Source organism: Crocuta crocuta, unplaced genomic scaffold (assembly GCF_008692635.1).
Source record: "Crocuta crocuta isolate KB4526 unplaced genomic scaffold, BGI_CrCroc_1.0 scaffold299, whole genome shotgun sequence".
Classification (NCBI taxonomy): Eukaryota; Metazoa; Chordata; class Mammalia; order Carnivora; family Hyaenidae; genus Crocuta; species Crocuta crocuta.
This window is the reverse complement of record NW_027532747.1, coordinates 1,817,868-1,837,954: the sequence shown is the minus strand read 5'-3', so window position 1 is coordinate 1,837,954 and position 20,087 is coordinate 1,817,868. Positions and strand designations below refer to the sequence as shown.

Genomic DNA, 20,087 nt, shown 5'->3' with positions numbered 1-20,087 from the left:
ATTTTACCAGATTGCCGTGTTTGTAAAAATGACACATGCTTATGACAAAAACTCAAGCAATGTGGAAACACGTAAATAAAAAAGAAGGAAACTTGCACAGAGAATTTCTCTGCACCCAGAAATGACCATCAGTGCCATAGAAATTCCAGATACCTGTCTGAGCTTGTATGCCAACAGGCAGATTGACAAGGAGAAAAATATTTTGTAAATGAGATTCCACAGTAGCTGATCTTTTTATTAAAAATAGTAACTCTAATTTTGCTCAAATTTAATGTAAAAAACAAGTGCAGCAAAGTGGGAGAATTGATAAAGGTCTCTCACTCTGCCACAGGAAGTATTCATTCCTAAAAGATCCCTCTAAAATTCAAGAAAAATGCTGTGTAAAATGTTAACTGGTTGGGATCATTATGTTTCTAATTGTTTCAATTTCACCCTTAGTGCTGAAATATAAGGAAACCTGCATTCTTACATTTTTATTCACCTCCTGCTTTTTACAATTTAAGTTTCCCATTATAAATATTTTTATTTTGTTCTCTAACCACAGTTCTTGCGGGTGGTTAATCATAGTTTGATGTCTAAGTGGATTCATTGCTGCCCACCATTTCTGTTTTGTTTTTCTTTAAACTAAGCCTTCTCTACTCCTGAGTTTTTTAATTTTAATTCATCTCTTAACAGAATGGATTTTATCATTGTTCCTTCAAGAATGGCTCACAGACACTACTCTTCAGTCCTTGCACATTTGAGAAGATCTGTCCCTCGCTTTTATGCATAAAGGACAGCTTAGCTAGGTATAAAATTCTCAGCACACTTCTTTTTTCTTAGCATTTCATAGATACTCCTCCACTATCTGCTGCATTTACTATTTCACTGGCTCTTTTGATGTGGTTTCTCCACGTAATTCTTACTTAGCTGGACTGTATCGTCTAGCGGATCCTTATATGCTTTGTTGGTGGACTCTATTCTGTGAGGTCTTTGATCTCTGAGAATATCTGGCCATCGTTCCTATACCTTCGCCGGTCTGCCTGTTTCTTCAGATGCCCTGTGTGGCCCTGGGATTTGTAGCTCGTTTTAATCTCCTTAGTTACTTTAAAGATACTTACCGGTAACTTCTTTCAACTTGAGGGGGTATAAGTACTTGTCTTTGTTGGATCTGTTGACTCTTTTGATAGTGCTTTTTTCTGTGGGCTTTGTAGCTTTTTGTAATGATACTATCATCAGTGGGAATTAAAGTGTTTCTGTTTTGTTGTCTTTTGCAGAAGAGTTGCAACATTATGGCTCTGTATTTGGTTCTGCCTGGCAACCCAAGGCTTTCACAAGTTGGGACCAACTTTCCTACTCAATTGCTGGCTTATGGTGTCCCCCCCCACCTTATGGCTGGTATAATTCCCCACCACATCTTTGTCCTGGAGCCTTGTTTGCTTCCAGGAGAACTCATTCCATCCACAGCCTAGACAGGAGTAAACTCTCTTGCCATTTCTTGGGGCCAGTATGCTTTTTTGGCGCTCCTTTCCATTTCATGTCTCCACCTTTCTTGGGCCCAAGGTCACGTCTCCTGTTGTGCTTGGACATTATGACTACAGACTCTCTGGGTCTCCAGTGCAGTGTCCCTTAGATCTCTTTGGTGACGGATTGCAAACTCGTTGCTCTGAATTAAATTCTTTGGTGACAACTGATGGTTTTCCCTCCTTCCATATCTTTTAACTGTGCATTTATTTACCAATTGATTTTGGCTACGGCTGTGTTCCATTCATCATTTCTCTGCATTCGTGGAGGATCTGTGTTAGGATCCGAGTCCATCGCTAACTTTCTTTGCCAACTCTCCTGAATCACGCTCTGCCTTCTTGATTGGATAAGCTGGTTGTGTCTTCCTTTCAAGGATGACCTTCCTTTGTTATCTCCATGAATGCTTTTCTCTTCTACACATTGGGCTTTTCTTGGGTTTCTTGGAGGAGGAAAACTCATTTGTGGTCTGGCCGTGGGCTGCCATCTATCTGGACATCTCTCTCTTGTCACTTGCTCTCTGCACTTGCCTATTTAAAATGAACAATACCCAGATGCCCCCTTCTCAGTACCATCTTCCGCCTTGGCAGGATGTCTCATTGAGGTGTCAGCTTCTGGGATGGATGTGGAGTCGGTGCCACCTGCCAGGTATGTGGATTCAGTTTTAACAATGGAGGATTTATTTTTTGATCGCAAGTCTCCTGAACTATTAACCCTAAGTATGCAATTTATCCTCAGGGATCAGGGAGACTTCTTGGAAGTTCAGGCTACCTTTGGAGAGGAGGAGGCTGTAACTCTGAGGTCAGTGGCACACTGTGTGGTATAATAACACTTGCATCCCTCACTGTCGCTGTTTTAACAATCGGTGCTGCAAAGTCGGCATCTTTGGGATGAACTCCAGCTTTGGAGGGCTTCCTGGGCACAAGGTGATGGAGGAAAAGGGTCCCTTCTGTCAGCTCTGATGCTGATAATGATGTGGGGAAGTGCTCCTTGCTGTGACCAGAACAGTGAATTCTTATGCACTTGATCTTTACATTTTGACTTCCCTTGGATGTCCTGCTAAGCACCTCAAAGGTGCTGATGTCCGGGCTCCTTTGGGGTCTAGGATGGGATGATTGAGTATGGTGGGTGTCCTTCTTGTGTGACTCTCAGTCAGCTAACCCTCAGTGCTCACTCTGTCCTTCAGGAGACTTCCTGGATGAGGCCAGCTTTGGAGAAAAAGAACTGGCAATGGGTTGGTACTAACCTTTGGTACTTGCTGCTAGGTGATCCGTGTTGCCTTCACTGGATTTATGACGCATCGTACACGGTTCGCCTATTTGTCAGTACCAAAGCCCACCGCGGATGGCTGTTCTGGCAGAGCCCTGCTTCAGAGCCAGACCTCGGTGTGCATTCGTGTCCACGGTAAGTGGAGGGACGGTGGGCCACAGCTGACCATGGAGTGTGTGCCGTCCAACACAGTGTGCCCTGCTTCTAACTCCTAACTCCGTGTGTGTCGTCTGTAGCAAGATTCATGGAGGTGGTGGCGTCTTGGGAAAAGAAGTGGGGCCTTTCCTACCAAAGTCTCTCAAAGAGCGGTCTTCTGTGATGCGCTCGCTAGGTTCTGTGACACGTCGTACATGCTTGGCCATTTTCTCCGTATCAGATCTCGCCTTCCAGCACCCTGGGGAGACGCCGGCTTTAGGAACCACGTGTCTGCACACGTGCATGGACGGTCTTGGCTGTGGGTGTGTGCTCCCACTGTGTGCCCACGCCGCCTCCGGGGTTACCGCCTGTGCACGAGGCGATTTCCCTGAAGATGCAGCAGCGTTGTACAGCCACCTCCTGACGTGGTTGTCAGGAAGCTGCCCCCGCCCCTGGCTCCTCACATACGACAGGTGATGCTCTACACGTCTGCATTGGCAAGCTGTCCCTCCCCGCGGGGCTTCCTGGAAGGGGCAGTGCGTTTGCACCCGCGGGTAGGGCCGGGCTGACGGCTGTGTGTCTGATGCATGCTGGTGTCCCCTGGCGTCCTCCCCTGTGTCCCTTCCATCCGCAGGCCTGCTATCTGGGAAAGTGCCGGAAGCCAGCACTCTAGTCAGGTACTTGAATGGAGGTTGTCCATGGTGTGTTCATTTTATTTATGATGAGTATTACATGGCCAATCTCCGTTCAGTACTCAATTCTTCTCGGGGAAGCTCCACGTGCCCAGGTGCCGCCCGGTGCCCGTCGACGGTAAGGAGAGGGGCATCTTACCCCATCAGTGCTGTGTGTGCTGCGTGTCACCCGGCCCAGAATTCCCTGGAAGGGTGCTGACCTTTTTAGTGGTGCAGTAGACTACCAGTCCCTGGTGCCCTCCCTTCCTTGAAGACTCGCCAGTGAAGAAAGCACGTTGGAGAAGTCCCTTGTCTGTATGGAACCGTCTGGGACGTGAGGCCCGTTCTGGGGCAGGGGACTTCAGAGTCGTTCCAGCAGCCTGGCCGAGGGGAAGACACCGCCCCACCCCCGCCCCTGCATGTACAATGTGTTACCACCCCGTCAAGTATCCTAGTCCTCGGAGGGGCCTCTGGGAGGCAAAGCCCACCCTGCGGACAGGGGGCTGGGGGAGGAGGTGTCCTCGGTAGCAGGGGTTGGGGTATTTGAAGACAGCTTTCCATGGCTTGATTTGCTAATTCCTGGTGTGAGAGAAGAATCATTAACAGCATTTATGATTTACTGTGTTGACTAACTCCGTGATCTTGGGCCAGTTACTGGGACCATCACCTCTGGGCCTCAGTTTGCTCAACTGTGAAATGGGTTAACGTCTACTCAGAGGGTAGATATAAAAACTCAATATACATGCAAAGTGTCTCGACCGTGCTTGAGTAAGAATCAGCTCTTGGGATGACTGTTGTTACCATGTTGTTTTCACGTCATCGATCTTCTCGTGCTGTTTGCACATCAGAGTGCCAGCTTCCACAGGGCAGCAGTTTGGTCTGTTTTTGCCCCATTCCGTGTACCTTGTTGCACACAGTAGGTGTGATGATGACTGAATAGGTGGTGGCTGGCTGACGTGTTTCCTTTACCGAGTGTCCGTCTGAGGCCTGGCGGAAGGAGGAGCGAATGACCAGCAGTGACCTGCGCCTTCCCAGTGTCGTGGCCCGGCACCCTGGCCATCCCTCCTGCAGGTAAGGGAGCTCCCGCAGACTCGGGGCCGGAAGGATCCGCCGCGGCCACAGCGCTCATGGACAGTGTTAAACGGCTGCTTTTTTCTTTGTGTTGGATCCCCATTCAGGGAAGGGACTTCCCAGAGAAGAAGCCCACTGTGGGATGGGACCGTGGTGTCTGCGTCTCTCGAGGTAAGTGACCAGATGCTGCCCCAGATGTGGGGCTGACTTGCGTTGTGTGTGCTCAGGGCCTAGCCCACCACCCACCCACCCCCAGCTGAAGCCGGGTCAGGGGACCATCCAGTGCCACTTGGGCTGGCGCGTGGTGCCCTCCCCTCTGATAAGACATGTTGTGGTCCTGTGTGGGAGGCTCCCCGGATGTAGTAACAGAGCGGGAAGGGGGAGGGTGGGGGAGGGAAACGGGGCCCCGAAGGCAGCGCTGCTCTTGGTGAAGAGGCGTCTGGTTGGTGCTCTTGCCCTTGCTGACGTTTGACCCTTGAGCAGAGGTTGCCCTTGGTGAATTCGCTTTATTTATGTTGAATCACACAAAGGCAACTTTTGTTTGAGTATCAAATCCTGCCTGTGATGGCTTCCGGGACCCCGTGGCAAGTGCAGGGTCTTCACCTCCCCCGTGAACAAGAATGGATGGTGTAGATGTGGGAGTCTACACCTCTCCAGGGGACGAGAATGGTGATCAGGCTGGATTCCTAACATGGCCCACCTGGGGCACTTGAAGGGTGATGTCCTGACCCGTCTGCCTCTGGGGCCCTCTTTACGGTGACCCCTGGTCCCAGACACGTTCTGCCTCCACCACTCTCCTCTGAAAGGGGGCCTTGTGGGTTAGTGAAGAGTTTGCCCTTAACGGCTGGAGACGCCCCCGCTTGTCACTCCCTCAGCCTCGCACAGAACCCCTCTCGCGCTCTGTCTCTCCGGTCTTTCTCTCTGCACTGCCCCTTGTCGCTCCCCGTCTGTCTTACTGTCCCCTGCGCACCAGTGTTCTCCATGCTCTCGGGGGTCATGAGCAGAAGCCGTCAGCGTTCCATCCCGTTTGTAGTAAAATAGCGACAAAAGTAACGTGCATAGAGTAAAACCAAAAATAACTGGAAAGGCCCAGAGCACGACGTGCTCGATTGAGTACAAATTGGCAGAAGAGTCCGATTTTCTGGACAATGTTTCAGCTGCCACGTCTGACCTGGGGACATAGAACGCTGTAGACATGGTGGCCACGAGGCGGGTCTGGCACAAAACAGCGATACTGGGTGTAGACAAGAGCATGTTGAGGAATCAAATCTCCATTCAGATTTTTAAATGGAAAAGAATTGATCCTAATGAAAATGATTTGGGGAAAATAACAAGGGAAATAAAAGAAATGAAAACAGCCCAACAGCGTAGGCAGGAAAACGAAACAGGGAATTGGATTCATTTAATGGAATTTGCTGTGAAAAACAATGATTTTATGAAAATCAATGTTGGGTGCCATTCTCATGACGGTGGTGAAATCCGTATGCGTGGAGCGCAGGCAGTGCCGTCAGCAGGGACAGGGGGCCCGAACTCTGTGTCCTTTGTGCGTCTGACCTTTTCTTTCTGTCCTAAGTCTTCCCAGAGACCTTCCTGAGCAGGCTTGCTGATGTCAGGGGTGACACGCTGGTAATGGGGGTGCATGCCGGCCTCAGCGCGTGTGCCCTCCTGGGGCCCGGCCTCTCCGCTCTGCCCCCTCCTGGTGTCCCTCCGTCCCCTGTGGAGCTCTGTGTGACATGCTGGCTCCAGCCATGCGGCAGGAGGCCCTTGGTCAGTGGGGATGGCTGTCGTCAGCACCGTTGATGGATATGCAGGAGGGCCAGTGCTTTCCCCAGTGGCCTCCTTCTTAGGAGTCCCAAGGCCCCATGCTGGCCCCGCACCCAGACTCCTCTTTGGTTCTGGATGTCACCCACCTGGTCAGGGAGGCCGGCTCACTTGGGAGGTGGTCCTGAAATCGGTGTTTCTGGGATCCAAGCTTTTTGTTGCCTGGGAGTAAAAAGAGATTGTCCTTTGCTGGCATGACTTGCTTGTGACCAACACCGAATGGCGGATCTCTTTCCAGATAAACCCGTGCCTCCGCGGATCCCCGAAGCCACAGCATCCTCAGGAGGCGGCCGGTGGCTGGATCCCGGCCCGGGGTAGGTGCCTGGGTGCGGCCCCGGGACAGGCCCTGGCCGTGTGGATGGCATGTGTCATCTGGTCCACCGGCCGTTGCTGCAGCCGGTTCTTAGGAGCCCTTCCAGGAGGTGGCGTCCACCCGGGAGCGCCTCCCTGAACTGCAGGTCAGTATCCAGGGACAGCGAGGCTCCAGGGACGTGTCTGCTTGCTTCAGGACAGAGAGCGGGGGCCGGCTTCTTGCTGCAAGTGCGGCAAAGACCTGAAGTCTCTCCAAACTCCTGTGAGGGCTCCTGCGATGGGCCCCAACCCCTAGTTCACAGGACACGGGGCTCAGAATCCAGACTCTGCCTGTGGCCTGTGTTGTCTGCCCCTGGCCCTCCCTGGCCCGTCCATTATTTGGGGCATATTCTGGAATCTGATGTCAACTCTAGGAAAAGCCGCGGGCCTCATACCGGAGCTGCTCTGCTTTTCTTTGAAGAAAACAGCTCGGTTTGCTGTTTGCTCCCCCGCCCCCGCCGCCGTTATTTTTGGTGTTTTGCTTACTTTACTTTGTGAGGCTAATCAAATGATCAACCAGTTTTTTAAATCACCCTGTGAAGGACTCTGGGGGAGGGGTGATGGGATGATGGGGTNCTGGGCGTTAGTGCCCTGCACAGGCACAGGGTGGGAGGGACGCTTCGAGCCTGTGCGGGACAGGGTCACCGTCTCCAGGGCTTGTGAATGAGAAGCAGAGACAAGCAGGGTCTCCCCAAGATTTAGACCACCTACGCGCAGCCCAGTCGGGCACGAGGGCACCTCGGCTCCACGGGGGAGCCCTCCAGGGTGTCACGCCCCAGCACGGGCTCCCTCTTGACAGCATAAGGTCCCCCCGGGCCCTTAAGCTTCACTTCGGGAAACAGTCTCTGGATTTGGCTCATTGTGGGGAAGGCGATGGAAGGGTTGGCCTCGACGGCCGGGCTTGGGGGGTGGGGTGGTCCCGGGGGGATGCCCAGCGCTCAGGCGCCCTCGGGGAGGGTCTTCGGCGAGCCCAGCCAGCCGGAAGCGTCCGCCCTGGTCCCAGCGCCCGAGCCTCTGCATGGTACTCGGGGAGAGGTTACCCGAGCAACTTTGCATCCGGACGACGAATGTTGCTCGGTGAACCCCTTTTCGGTATCACATTCCACCAGAGAGGCCGTCTCGGAGGCCGCGGCTCCTCGGGGAAGAACGTCGGTGTCGGCACCACTCTGGGGTACGGGACGGATGGTCGACCAGTTGGAAAGTAATTGTTTCGAATGTACTTCACCTGGTCCACTAGCCGTCCGTATCCGCTGCAGCCCGCGGGCCGGGGAAGCCGCTCCTCAGCGCAGCGCCACCTGGTACTTGAAGGGAGATCGACCGTGTTATATTCGCTTTCTTGGCTTCGAATAATACATGGTTGATCTTTTCTCAGTATCAAATCTCACCTTGGATGCTCTCTTGGAGATGAAGCCCTGTGGGGGCGGGCGTGGGGCGGGGCGGCCGGTGTCCCCGCCCCCGGAGGGCGGGGCGGCCGGTATCCCCGCCCCCAGAAGGCGGGGCAGGGCGGGGCGTGCGCCGCAGGGTGCCGCCCCCTCACCTTTCGCATCTGATCCGCCCTCAGGACGGCGTCTGCGAGGCGGCCATTGGACGGCGTGTCTGGGTACTTGAGGAGAGGTTGTCTGTGATGAGTTCGCTTTATTAATGACGAATATAACACAGATGGCCTGTTTTCAGTACCACCCGCGGCCCTCGCGCTGGGTCCAGCCTGGGGCCGACCCCTCCAGGGTACGTGAGTGCGTGGGCTCTGCCTATGTCGTTTGTCACCCTCTCTGCCAACCCTCAGCGTCGAGTCCCTGCTGGCAGAGCTTCCTGGAGGCCACGTGGGCCCTGCGGCCTGGCTCTGGAAGGCGAATGGCACGCCCCCCCGCCCCCCGCACGGTGGGCAGCGGCCAGNCTCCCGTCTGCAGTCCGCCGTGTGCAGTGGTCCCTGAAATAGGTTGCCTGTGAGGTGTTCACTTTCTATACGATGAATATTATACAGTCAACCTCTTTCCGGTACCGAATCCCGCCCTGGACGCGTCCCCCGCGGGCGCCGGCTGCAGGTGACGGAGGTGTCCACGCCGCCGGCCCGTGGACGTGGCGTGGGGNACGGGCTCCGGCCCTGCCCAGGCTGCGGCAGGGTCGCGGGGTGGGGAGAAGGGTCAGGGCCCCTGGAAGGTGAGCTCCCAGAGGGCCTCGGAGGGATGACCTAAGGAGGTGTGGCATTTGCTAATTGTCTTACGGGCTGCAGGAAGCGCTTTCCACGCCGGGTGGCCTCGCCCCAGCAGGTGACACGGCAGCCTCTCCCTGGAAGGCCCTGCTCTGCGCCTGCCTTGCTCTTGGTGGCCTCCTCCAGCCTGTGGTCTCTCTGCCCAGCGCCAGGGCTCCCGCAGTGACCTTGCCAGGGGAGCGGCGAGGGCGGCGAGGCTCCAGGCCGCCTCCCCTCCCCTGGGCACCGGCCCCTGGTGTGGCAGCCCCACCTCCCCTGTGCGCCCAGCCCCTGGCATGGCCCTGCCTGAGGGGCCTCCCTCTCCGGCTCAGACCACTGCACAGGCCCCTCTTGGGTCTCCCCATCCTTCTTCTGCCGGTGGAACCTTCCAGAAAGTGGTCTGGCTCTCTCTGCACTGCCCAAAGCCCCTCCGAGGCCTCCCCCTTCCTCATGCCCCGCTGCAGACCCAACCAAGAACCTGGACGGCCTGCCACGCCCTTCTTTTGACATTTGCATGTACCACTCCCTGCCCCCCATTCAGGGCCACCCACCACCTACTGGGAGCTGGGTCCGGGGCGGCCCCCTCCCCTCCAGGCCTCCCCCACACCCTGCACGTCCCTGTCTGGGAACCCTTAGCACACACTCTTGCTCAAAAGGGTCCTCCCCTTTCTAGAGTCAGAGGCTCAGGATTCTGGAGGGGATGGGATGTCCCTCGTTCATCGAGGCGTCCCTCTTCCTGGCCGCCTTCTGTCAGTCACCCTGTTAAGACTTTCTTCCTGGCTGACTGCTGTCTGCAGTGACCTGACGTGAGTGAATGTCTGTCTTCTCTCTTCCCCCAGATGCAGATTTCTCAGGGCAAGGATTTTCTTTTTTTCTCTCCTGTTGCCTACTGTGTCCCTAAGCCCTGGGACCCAGGCCAGGCCCAAACTAGAGAAATGGTGTTTGCTGATTGACTCACAGATTCCCTAAGGGCAGGGACCTTATCAAGTTAATCCCCAGGAAAATGCTGGGCGCAGAGGAGGCTCTCAGGAAAACATGGTGACAGAGCCCATGAATATGGTAATTGGTTTTGAGAAATTCTTTACGTTGGTTAAACGCTGTTTGGCCTTCTGGCTTTTTCTGTCCCTTCTAGATGGCATTTGGGAGAGTTGAGGTTTGCTGCAATAAAGGTCAGGTCGGCTGGGTCTGGGCTCTTCTCTCCATTTTCCAAGACCCCCCAAAAGGAGCGATGAGCCCCAATATAATCCTGCAAACATCATCAGGGCCCCCCGCCCCACCTTCTAGCACACTCTGCCGTGCTCAGAAGCAGGTGCTCTGGGGAGCTCAGTCCGCAACAGGCTCGAGTGTGGTGTGTCAGGGCTGATATTTTATGCATGGAGCTGACTAAATGGGGACATTTGGAGATGAAAATTGCTGTTAATGCATCCACACATCTTTGGAATATATTAAATGTTTGTAGGAGCGGGAGGCGACATTAGCCTTATTTAATAGCGCGGATGTAACCATCCCCACACCCAGCTGTAATAGCCCCAGTGCCTCTAGGCCCCGCAGGCTCCCCCTCGGGGACAGCACTGGGTCTATCAGCTGGCACTGGAGAATTATGCATGAGACACAGTGTCAGCCCCGCCACCAGGCATTCAGGCAGCATATGTCCCAAACTCATTTTAGACCCAGAGACGGTGACCCCATGCCGCTCGGTGCGGAATTTCATTAAAAGCCAAATTACTGGTTTATCTATTGTTTGAGCAGAAGAGAGAATAAACAAAGGGACAAATGAAAACGTCTGTCCCCGCAGCCGCCCGAGGGCCGTTGCCGTGGACCCTGAAGCCACAGGGTCAGTGACTTGGGCCCGTCTCCAAGGTGCCGTGGAAACCCGCTGTGGTCCGAGCTCCTGAGGCGCTCACCATCTCCCGGGGCCTGCGTGGGCGAGGACCCCGGCCGCCCGCGCCCCGTCGCCTGGATACGGTTCTGTGAGAGCCACTTCGAAAACTGAAAAAGCTGTTAGAGCAACTGGACCGTGTTCTCACTGCCTTAATCATTTTCAAGGGGATGAGAAGGAACATGAAGAGGCCCCGCCTGGCCCCGCTCGAAGGTGTCTGCTCCCTGCCCCCCCCCCCGCCACCCGTCAGCCTTGGGGGAGCAGGCTCTCATTTACCGCAAGGACGTGGGGCGCAGGGAGGGCGAGAGAGGGCGCAGCGGGCATCAAGGCAGGGCTGGCCCCTCAGCACTCTGCCTGCTGAGAGCCACATGGCTTCAGGAACATTCCAGGCCTTAGGAGAAGGCAGGCCCGTGGAGTCAGCCCACGTTCTCTTTGCACAAGGTGGGGGGCTTGCTCTTCTCAATGGTCAGCGGGCTGTACTTCAAGGGGCTTCTTCCCTGCCCCCGCCTGGCGTCTCTCCAGTTTGGTGCCAGCCGTGTCGGGGCGGGTGTGGTCCCCGTGGCCCCCCGCTCCTGTCTGGCCTGGGGAGGGGGCTGCCCGCTCCGGCAGGAGACCCAGGACACGGTGGAGCCCACTAGGACGTGCGTTTTTCGCTGCCACATTTGAGCGCCGTTGAGAGTCGTGTGCGGGTCTTGTCTGGGCAGCCGCCGAGCCAGAATGCCCACCGCCCCCTCCCTGCTCTGCCCCTGCTCATGTTCCAGGACCACCCCGTGCAGACCCAGCGGCCGGTGCCGTCCCGGAAGAGCCCGTGGGATGTCAGGGCTGAGCGGGGCTCCCGAGTTCATGTCCCGTGTCCCCCCACCCCTGCAGCTCGCATCCTCATACGTGGCATTTCTTCTGAGCATCGCCTCAAACTTCCGGGGGCAGGACCTGCCTCTGGCAAATAAACGGGTTCCTCCTTTGCAAAAATGGGGTGACCCGGCACCCACGGCTGAGGACAGTGTTGCTGCTGCCCTGCCACGGAGCTTCTAGAAGCCAGGGCCTTGGCCCTGCAGTGTTGGCTCAAAGTAGGTGCTCAGCTAAGGCCCAGGATCAGGGCCGGCTGCAGACAGCAGCACAGAATAGGTGTTCAGTATGAGAGGGTGAACTGAAATCGGCTCTCGTCATTGCCGGGAAGAAGCACCCAGGAGGGGCAGGAAGGACGTTTGTGGAATGAATAAATAAAAGTGTGCTCTTTGAGGGAATAAAGAAGCAGAAAAAGAATCCGGGGAAGATGGACATAAATCTCCACCAAGCGCCGCCAAGGTTTGCAGCCAAGGCGGCTGAACAAACCCCGCGGAGGCCGAGGGGCCATTTGTCACAGGCGGGGACTGGCTTGAGGGCCAAGAAGAAAGGGTGTGACGGTGGCTCGTTCATCATTTTCCCATTATCCCCAAGACGTGGAGAGGAGCCTGCGCAAGGCGGGGTGGGGGTGGGGAAGGTCCCAAGGAAGGGCAGGCCTGGCGGGTGAGCCCACAGCTCTGGGTCAGGTCCCACAGCCCTGGCGTGGCAGGACTCTGTGGCCATTATGGCTACTGGACCCCAGTGGGTGCACGATTGAACATGTCCAAGCCCCCCTCGGGCCCTTGGTGTGCGGTGCTGGTTTTCATACCTGTGAGCCCCAGTGCCAGCCCTGTGTTCGTGCCATACCCCTGCCTTGAATGTCCCTCCATGTCGCTAAGGGTCTAGCTTCACTGCCACCTCCTACAGGAAGCTGTCCCTGATTTGCCCCTGTGCCCAACATACAAACTCCAGCCTCAAACTGCAGGTATCCGTTCCCTGGTTCTTCAATCAACAGGTACGCCTCTGCCCAGCGAGCAGGCTGTGCAGGCTCAGGGCTTTCTGGTTTGGTCGTTGTGGGGCCCCTGCGCCCAGGGAAGGTGTCCTGTGATCCCTGTTTTTGTCCCGTCCCCGCAGGCACGCCAGACTCGCCGTTCGGCGGCCGCCCGAGACTTGGAGACTGGTTGATCACAGTCACGAGCCAAGGGCTGGGCGAGCGGTAGCCACACCCTCCCACCGCTGCCTGGAGAGGTGCGGGCTGTGGGCCGGAGGCTTTGCCCGGGTCAGGTGAGTGCACTTGGAAGGCCCACAGGGTGCCTCCCATTCGGGCCTGGAGCCAAGGTGGGATTTGCCTGGGGCGCACAGTGGAGGGGAGACCCCAGCTCATTAACCGGGTGGCTCTCGGGACGGAGATCATGGCTCGGTACCTGGTGTCGCACCTCTGGGCCCCAGGCAGTGCTCGTGGAGTGAGTGAAGGAAAGCGGCCTCGTGACTCCCGCCCAGAGCCCCGGGCGCACCCCAGCCAGCCTTGCGCCAAGGAGTGGCGCGGCGCGCTCTGCCCGGCCGGGGAGCCGTGTGAGCCTCACACGGGCTGCAGCGCGAGGGAGGCTTGAGCAGCCTAGACCCCTGGCTTGGGGACAGTGGGGCCCCGGCCTCCAGGCTCCCCTGGGAGCGAAGGCCCCGCTCTTCCCTGGGGCAAGCCGCTGTGTGCGGAGCCCGGGGGTGTGGGCAGCCTTCCAGAATATGCTGTTTCCCCACCATCTGTGATATCTTCGTTTTCTCTAACACTCAAAAATAGATGTTTCTGTTATGCTTCTCGTTGGCAGGGGGGCTGGAGGGCTTGCCAAGGCCTGGGGGAGCCCGCCAGCCTGCCGAGTCTTACTGTACAAACAGTTGGGGAGGGGGGTGTCTCTGTTAACTTGAAATCCCCGATCAGTAAACATGCCAATTTAAAGTGTAATTAACTCAGGCCGGAAAAAATTCAGATCTGGACTGCTTTTCACAGTTGAAGTTGTTTTTCTTTTATTTATTTATCTCTTTCCGGGTGTGGTGGTGTCTGTGGCAGGTTTAAGCCAGGAAAAATAGAAGGGGGGCTGAAGTGGGGAGGGGGCTGGCTGGGAGACGAGGCGATGGAAGGAAAAGGAGGAGGAGAGGGGAGGTAGGCCTGCCCCCCGCCCCCGCCCACGGCCCGGGGTCTGTAGCCCCTTTCTGTCCGGGATGCCAGGTGCCAGGGGAAGAAACAGAGGAGAGGGAAGTAGGAGGCATGTGTGTTCAGCTGGGCCAGGTGACTCAGAGTCGCGGGCGCCATCCTGGGACCCCAGGGAGGCACCCAGCTCGTTTGTCCAGAAGGCTCTGGGGTCCCTCCTGACTGTCTGTTTCCTCCTCTTTCAGGGGCCTCTGCTTTCCGTGAACCCACCCAGACTATCAGCACCAGACTCCTGCTTCACAGGGCTCCGGGAAGGTCCTGCCCTTGGAGAAGGTCAATGGCATCCACGCCCCTGCAGCACAGACACGCTGCCCTGCCTTCCCTGGGAAGAAGGGGAGGCCGGACACTCCCCACTCTATATAGAGCACCCTGAATGGGGCCCAGGGGCGGATCCATCAGGGCTCAGGCCCGCACTATGGACTGGGGAGGACCGTGTGGGCAAGCAGAGAACTCTGAGTGGCCATGAACTCCAACAGAAGAGCCACTGACATGTGCCCCCCACCCCAGGGCTCAGGAGCCCTGTTCTTCCTTTGCAAACACTTGGCATGTTTTGGGGCTATTTTGAACAATAAATACACATTATAAAACTGTTAAGTATGTTTGTGTGTCTATATGCTCAGAGATGATGTTCATTACGGGGAAGGTTTAAAAACAAAGGCCATCTGCCCTCGGGACGGATTCTCCTCTAGGGTCACTGGCTTTTGCCCAGAGGGGACCCCGCGGGGCATCTTCTCTACATCCAGGGGTCCACCTGGGAGGAGGGGGCCCCCTCCCCTGCTTGTNGGAGCCCAGTGGCTGGGTGGGCCCTCACTCCTCCCGACCTCCCCCCCTGGCATCCACCACCTCTTCTCCAAGAGCCCCCCGAAGTGGGCAAACTCTTTGGGAAAACCTTTCCGACGGTGCCTGTGTTTGGGAAAGAGGCTCCACGTTGCCTTTGCAACTCAAGGTGTGCGTGCTGGTGGGGGGCCACTGGGGGGGGCGCCTTTTTCTTTTTTAAATAAAATACCCAGTAGGGGCCCCTGCCTGGCTCAGAGGAACGTGCGACTCTTGATCTTAGGGTTGTGAGTTCAAGCCCCATGTTGGCTGTAGAGATTACTAAAAAAAATAAATAAACTTACAAAAAACCTAACAGAATAGGTCTGATGGGTGTGGGCTCTGCTGAAGACCTAGGTTTGAATCCAGCCTGAGCATTGAGCCTCTGCTTCCTCATCTGCGAAATGGGCATACCATCCATCACCACCTGGTAGGCAGGATGGGTTCTAAGTATATATAAAGTGCCTCCTGCAGTGCCTGACGGGATTAGGGACTTTCTCCTGGTGATCCATGGCCCGTGAGGGCCCCCATGGATCCTGAAGTCACCACACACCTGCAGCCCTGGCCTGGGGACTGAGGGTCCCTGATGATCCAGACCCCCCGTCGTGTGAGCCCCAATCTCCCGATTGACCCCCTGGCTCCCAAAGGCACCCCCAGACAGAGCCATGAGGAGCACAGCCTCATGCTGCATCGAGGTCCCAGGCAAAGCTCCTCAGCAGGTCACAGAGGGTGGTGAGGGCCCCAGACCCGGGGAGGCATGCCCAGAGCCCCTGACCCCCACTGTCCTCTTCCCCTCCGGGTCTGGGGAGAAAGCTGCACGTGTGGGCAGCTCTGTCGCTGTTGGGATCTGTGACCTGCTGAGGTCACCTTCAGGGCAGCCCCCCAAGGAACACCCTTGCCCCGCCCCACGGGTCATGCCAGCTCACCCTGTAAGCCCGCCACTCCTCACTTGTGCATTTCCTGCGGGGACCCCAAACACACACACACACACACACACACACACACACACACACACACACGTGCTGAGGGGCCGGCTTCCTGGGGAGAGCCTCTAGGGAGAGGCTTTTTCCTACTGTGGCCCCAGCCTGTCCCCTTCCTTCCCACAGGCCCCCTGGGGCTGGTCTAATGTTCTAATAATCACACCCCCACCCCCACCGCTGGGTGTGCTCCGCCGTGCGCCAGGCAGGAGCTGGGCGCTGCATTCAAACTAGCGGGAGAAGGTCCCGGTGAGAAGCACACAGCCTGGTTGCGGTTAGCCCTGGGAGGTCACTTGTCTACACTGGGGATCAGTCTTCTCATCTGCAAAATGGGTGTGATTGAATCAGCTTGTGTGACACTGAAGTCCCAAGAGTCCCTTCCTGGGCCACCACCCCATGTGACCCAGGTTCCTGGGCCACCCTCCCCTCCTCCACTATCCAAACACCCTGCCGCACTCGCAGACGCCCTCCCCCGTCCAGAGTAGCCCCTCACCCCTGCAGTTCTTCCCGCATTCCCGGGAGGTGGGACAGTTCCGGGCTTGAACCCCTTCTCTCCCTGGGACTGCTCACCCCTGCTTCTGTTCTCTGCCCCTTGCCCTTCTCGTCCCAGTGCATCATCCGGCTGGAGCTGTCCATGGAAGTTTCTAGGAGTTTCCTGGGGGGATTATAGCTCCCCAGAGGCCACACCTGGAATCTGAGGGCCAGACCTAATTGCTCACGCAGCTGCTGTGTGTCCCCGACGTCCAGTCTTGTGCCCTGGGGCTGGGCCTCCCTCCTCCCAGATGCAGACAGCCTTGGCCGCCCCTTTCCACAGCCCTAAACATACTGTCCCTTCAGGGGGATCCCTGCCCCGTCTGGGATGCTGGGGCCACAGAGGAGCGCAGCTGGTCCCCTGGGATGCAGACCTCTGGGAAACGGCCATTTCCTCCTGCCTCCACTGCAAAGGCATGCATCAGTGTTCGGGGGGGCACGGGCCCTGTACCCCAACAGCCCGAGTTCATATTCCAACTCAATGGTTAGGGCACAACTCCAGCTGTGCCTGCCTCAGGCTTCCCATCCGTCAAATGGGGCTGCTGTGAGGATTAGATGGGTTAATCTGTGCAAGGAGATGAATGTTAGCCCTGAGAACGATTCACCACCCTCATCCCGGGCCCCCTCGAGCTAGGACCTGAGACCCTGTCATAGATCTCAGGCATCTCCCTTTATTTTTGTGGTCAAGAGGGTGATCTGCCCCCGTATTTATCTGCTCTCTTGCCACCATCACTGCCCCCTTCTGGTCCTTGGAGCAGAAGTCAGCTTCTGAGCAGCCACCCGCCCTGAACCAGTTGTTAGGGACCCTCTGGCCCAGGCTTCTGGAGGTGGGGAGGAGCAGTCTGCAGGGGGAAATTCAACTCAGGGGCCCTGAGTTAGGTATACAGAGTTGGGGAACAGGATCGGAACTCAGCAGGGACCCTGGCCCCCAGGGGGAGCTGGAGAGTTAGTGGCTGAATGGGGGGTGCTGGGTTCAGGGACCCTCAGGTACATTGTATGCAAATGAGCCTGGGGTCAGAGTGCACAGCAGACATTGACTCGCGCTGGCTCTGGGTGCAGTGGGGACCCCAGAGCCGAGAGGCCATGGAACTCAAGGCCCCTCTCACCCGGGAGCTCCTTTCTGTCTCCCCGCTTGGGCCCCGATCCATAGCTCTGCCCTGCCAGCAGCACACTGACTTTCCGGAGGCTGAGGAACATGCATGTATGATTGCTATCTTGCTGTGTGCACATGCACCACGCAGACGTGCACGTGAGGAAAAGGGGCCGTTTCACGTGCGCAAGCCAAAGTCAGGGACCCCGAGTGGAGCGTGAAGTGGTCTAAGAAGTTGGGCAGCAGGCAGTCTATTGGCAGAGATGGCCAGGAACTGTGGACACTGGTGATGGATGCTGGCCGTTCCAAGAGCCAGGCTAGAAGAAAGATCCAGGGTCAAAGTGGACCCCATGCTCTCTCTGAAATGTAGCTTCTCACTGTTCCTCCTGACACTAAAGCAAGCGGCATTCTTTGCAGGTGTTCCTGGGCCACTTTGCGTGATGCCACCGAGCCACCCGACCCTCTCATCTTCTGGTCACTGATGAAGGCCTCCCCACTCTGGCCTCTTGGTGATGAGGCCATCTTCTCGAAGCTGGCGGTTCTTCCTCTCACATCCAGTTCCTGTAATGGCCATGCTCACTTGCTCCCGGGGGGCTCTGGGGGCTCCATTCCTGCTCTGAGGACTGCTCGGCAAGCCACGCCTCCCCTTTGGAGGGTGGCCAGGAAGGCAGAGTATCTAACGGAGTAGGGCTAGGGTCACACGCTGCCCAAGAATTAAATTGAGTTTCTCTCACAGAAAGTAAGTTTGTTTTCCAGCAGATAATTACATTTCCAGCCCCTGGGAAGGGGGATCAAGTCTCGGATGGACTGAGGTTGCTCATTTCCCCTCCTCCCTGAGCCGACGGGTGGGGGCCAGGGAGTTGCTGACGCTGCTTGAGCGGAGCACACCTGAGCCACCAACCCAGCTCTGCCACGGACTTGCTGTGTGACCCTGCGGAAGTGGCTCAAACCCTCTGAGCCTTGTTTCCTTATTGTGGGACCTGGGGTCGTGGGAGAGGCCTGAGACCCTGTCCGGCACAGTGTGGACCGAGAGCTGGTACTCCAGGCGATCTCTCTCCGTTGGCTTCTCTGCTTCCCACGCCCCAGCCCCACGCCTGGCTCAGACTCCGGGGAGGGGGCGGGGCAGAGGGGGCCTGATGCGTGGAGCAGACCACTGAGCCACTGAGCTCGGGGCAGAGCTGCTGTGCACCGCCCTCCCCCCTGCAGGGGAAGCCCTGAACAGAGCCCTGGGAGGGGGCCTGGGAAGGGCACAAGGACCCCTTCCCTGCAGAGGCCTGACTGCACTGGCCTCCCCCCTGCAGGGAAGCCTCTGCCGGCGCCCTGGGAGGGGCCCTCCTCTCTGCTGCCATATTCCATTCGGCACCTCCCTCTCTTGCTGACATTTTCCTGAGGCCAGTCCAGGAGGAAGGGGGCTGGGGCCGCACAGCGCATGAGAGGGGTGTGGGGGGGAGCCCGGCCTCACTAAGGCTGCCTCTTCCCTGGGCTTGGGGCGGAGAGAGGGCGCAGGCCCCTCTCCGGGGCGGGGGCCACTTTGTTGGTTCCCCGGCAAGCCCCAGAGCCACGGGTTTGCAGCTTCCCTGCCTCCCACATGTACCACACAGGGGTCCCCGCAGGGGAAGGCCAGCTAGCTGCCCCGCGTCCCCCCAACATCCCCTTCCCTGAGGCCCCTGAGCGTGGTGATTCACCAGGAGGACCCTCACCTAGGGGCTCGCTGGCCTCCCGAGCTCCCCGCCGCTCGGTAACGTGGAACAGGACCACAGCCATTCCCACGTAGTCATATTTCATGCACTGAGCTTCCACTTAGCCAGGGGGCTCCCAGCACCCCGAGCGCTGGACAGAGACCTCGCGGTGCCCGGTCTCCCCCTCGCCGTGTGCAAACCGGGAGACAAAGGAAGGAGACCGCGAGAGGACTGGGTCACCCACAGGGCCCCGGAAAAGGACCCTCGGGAGGTGACGACGAGTCCATGGCCCCAAGATGCCGCCCATGGCCCGGAGGACGCGCCCGATGACAAAGTCCCCTTTCGCTTCCCTCCTCCCGGCATGCCCCTGCCTCCAGCCTGGCACTTTGCCCATCTTCAGCAGAAGACAAGGCTGCCCAGGCCAGACCAGCCACCTGCCTGAGGTGCTGTGGGCAGCAGGCGGGAGGGGCTGCCCCTCCAAGCCGGGGTCGCCCGTGGGAAGGCCGGGCTGGCAGGCACCCCCGCAGGTGTGGGGGGCACAGGGCCGGCGGACATCCCCTCAGGAAAGGAAGCTGCTGGCTGTTGTCGTTATCACTGACTGGCACCGGAACAGGGCACCTTTGCAGGGGGGTGGTGGGTGGTCAGAGCTGCTGGGCTGTGGGAGCCTCGGGGAGACATCCAACCTGGGGGTCTGAAGAGATGGGTTTTGAGGGGGTGCTAAGAGTGCGTGGAGAGCAGGTAAGGCCATCAGAGGCAGAAAAAAGGCCCAAACAGGGCTCAGCTTGCCGAGGCGGGGTGGAGGGGCTGCGGCTATGGGGGTCCCGCCCTCCATGGTGACTAAGGCAGGCCGGTGGGGGCGGCAGCTGGACCGAGCCCCCTCCCCCCGCCCAGGGTGGTGCAGCAGAATTACAGAGAACGAGCCGCTGGTTGCTAATGGGCTTGGGGAAAATGGGATGTTAGCTGGTGTTTTTCAGCCCAAAGCTATTGAATAAATGAAGTGCGCACAGCCCCAGCCGCTGACGCACCGCCGGCTGCTGGCATCCTGGAAGGAGGCGGGGGCGGCGGGACGGGGGACCGGAGTGAGGGC

At 57.6% G+C, this 20,087-nt stretch overlaps 1 long non-coding RNA gene across 1 annotated transcript; it reads left to right on the top strand.

Moving 5' to 3' along the window:
- Window positions 1–9,125: 9,125 nt before the first annotated feature.
- Window positions 9,126–14,504, top strand: LOC144245551 (uncharacterized). Its single transcript, XR_013339289.1, has 2 exons — window positions 9,126–12,991; window positions 14,096–14,504. It is a non-coding gene; the product is annotated as an uncharacterized LOC144245551 (long non-coding RNA).
- The last annotated feature ends 5,583 nt before the right edge of the window (window positions 14,505–20,087 follow it).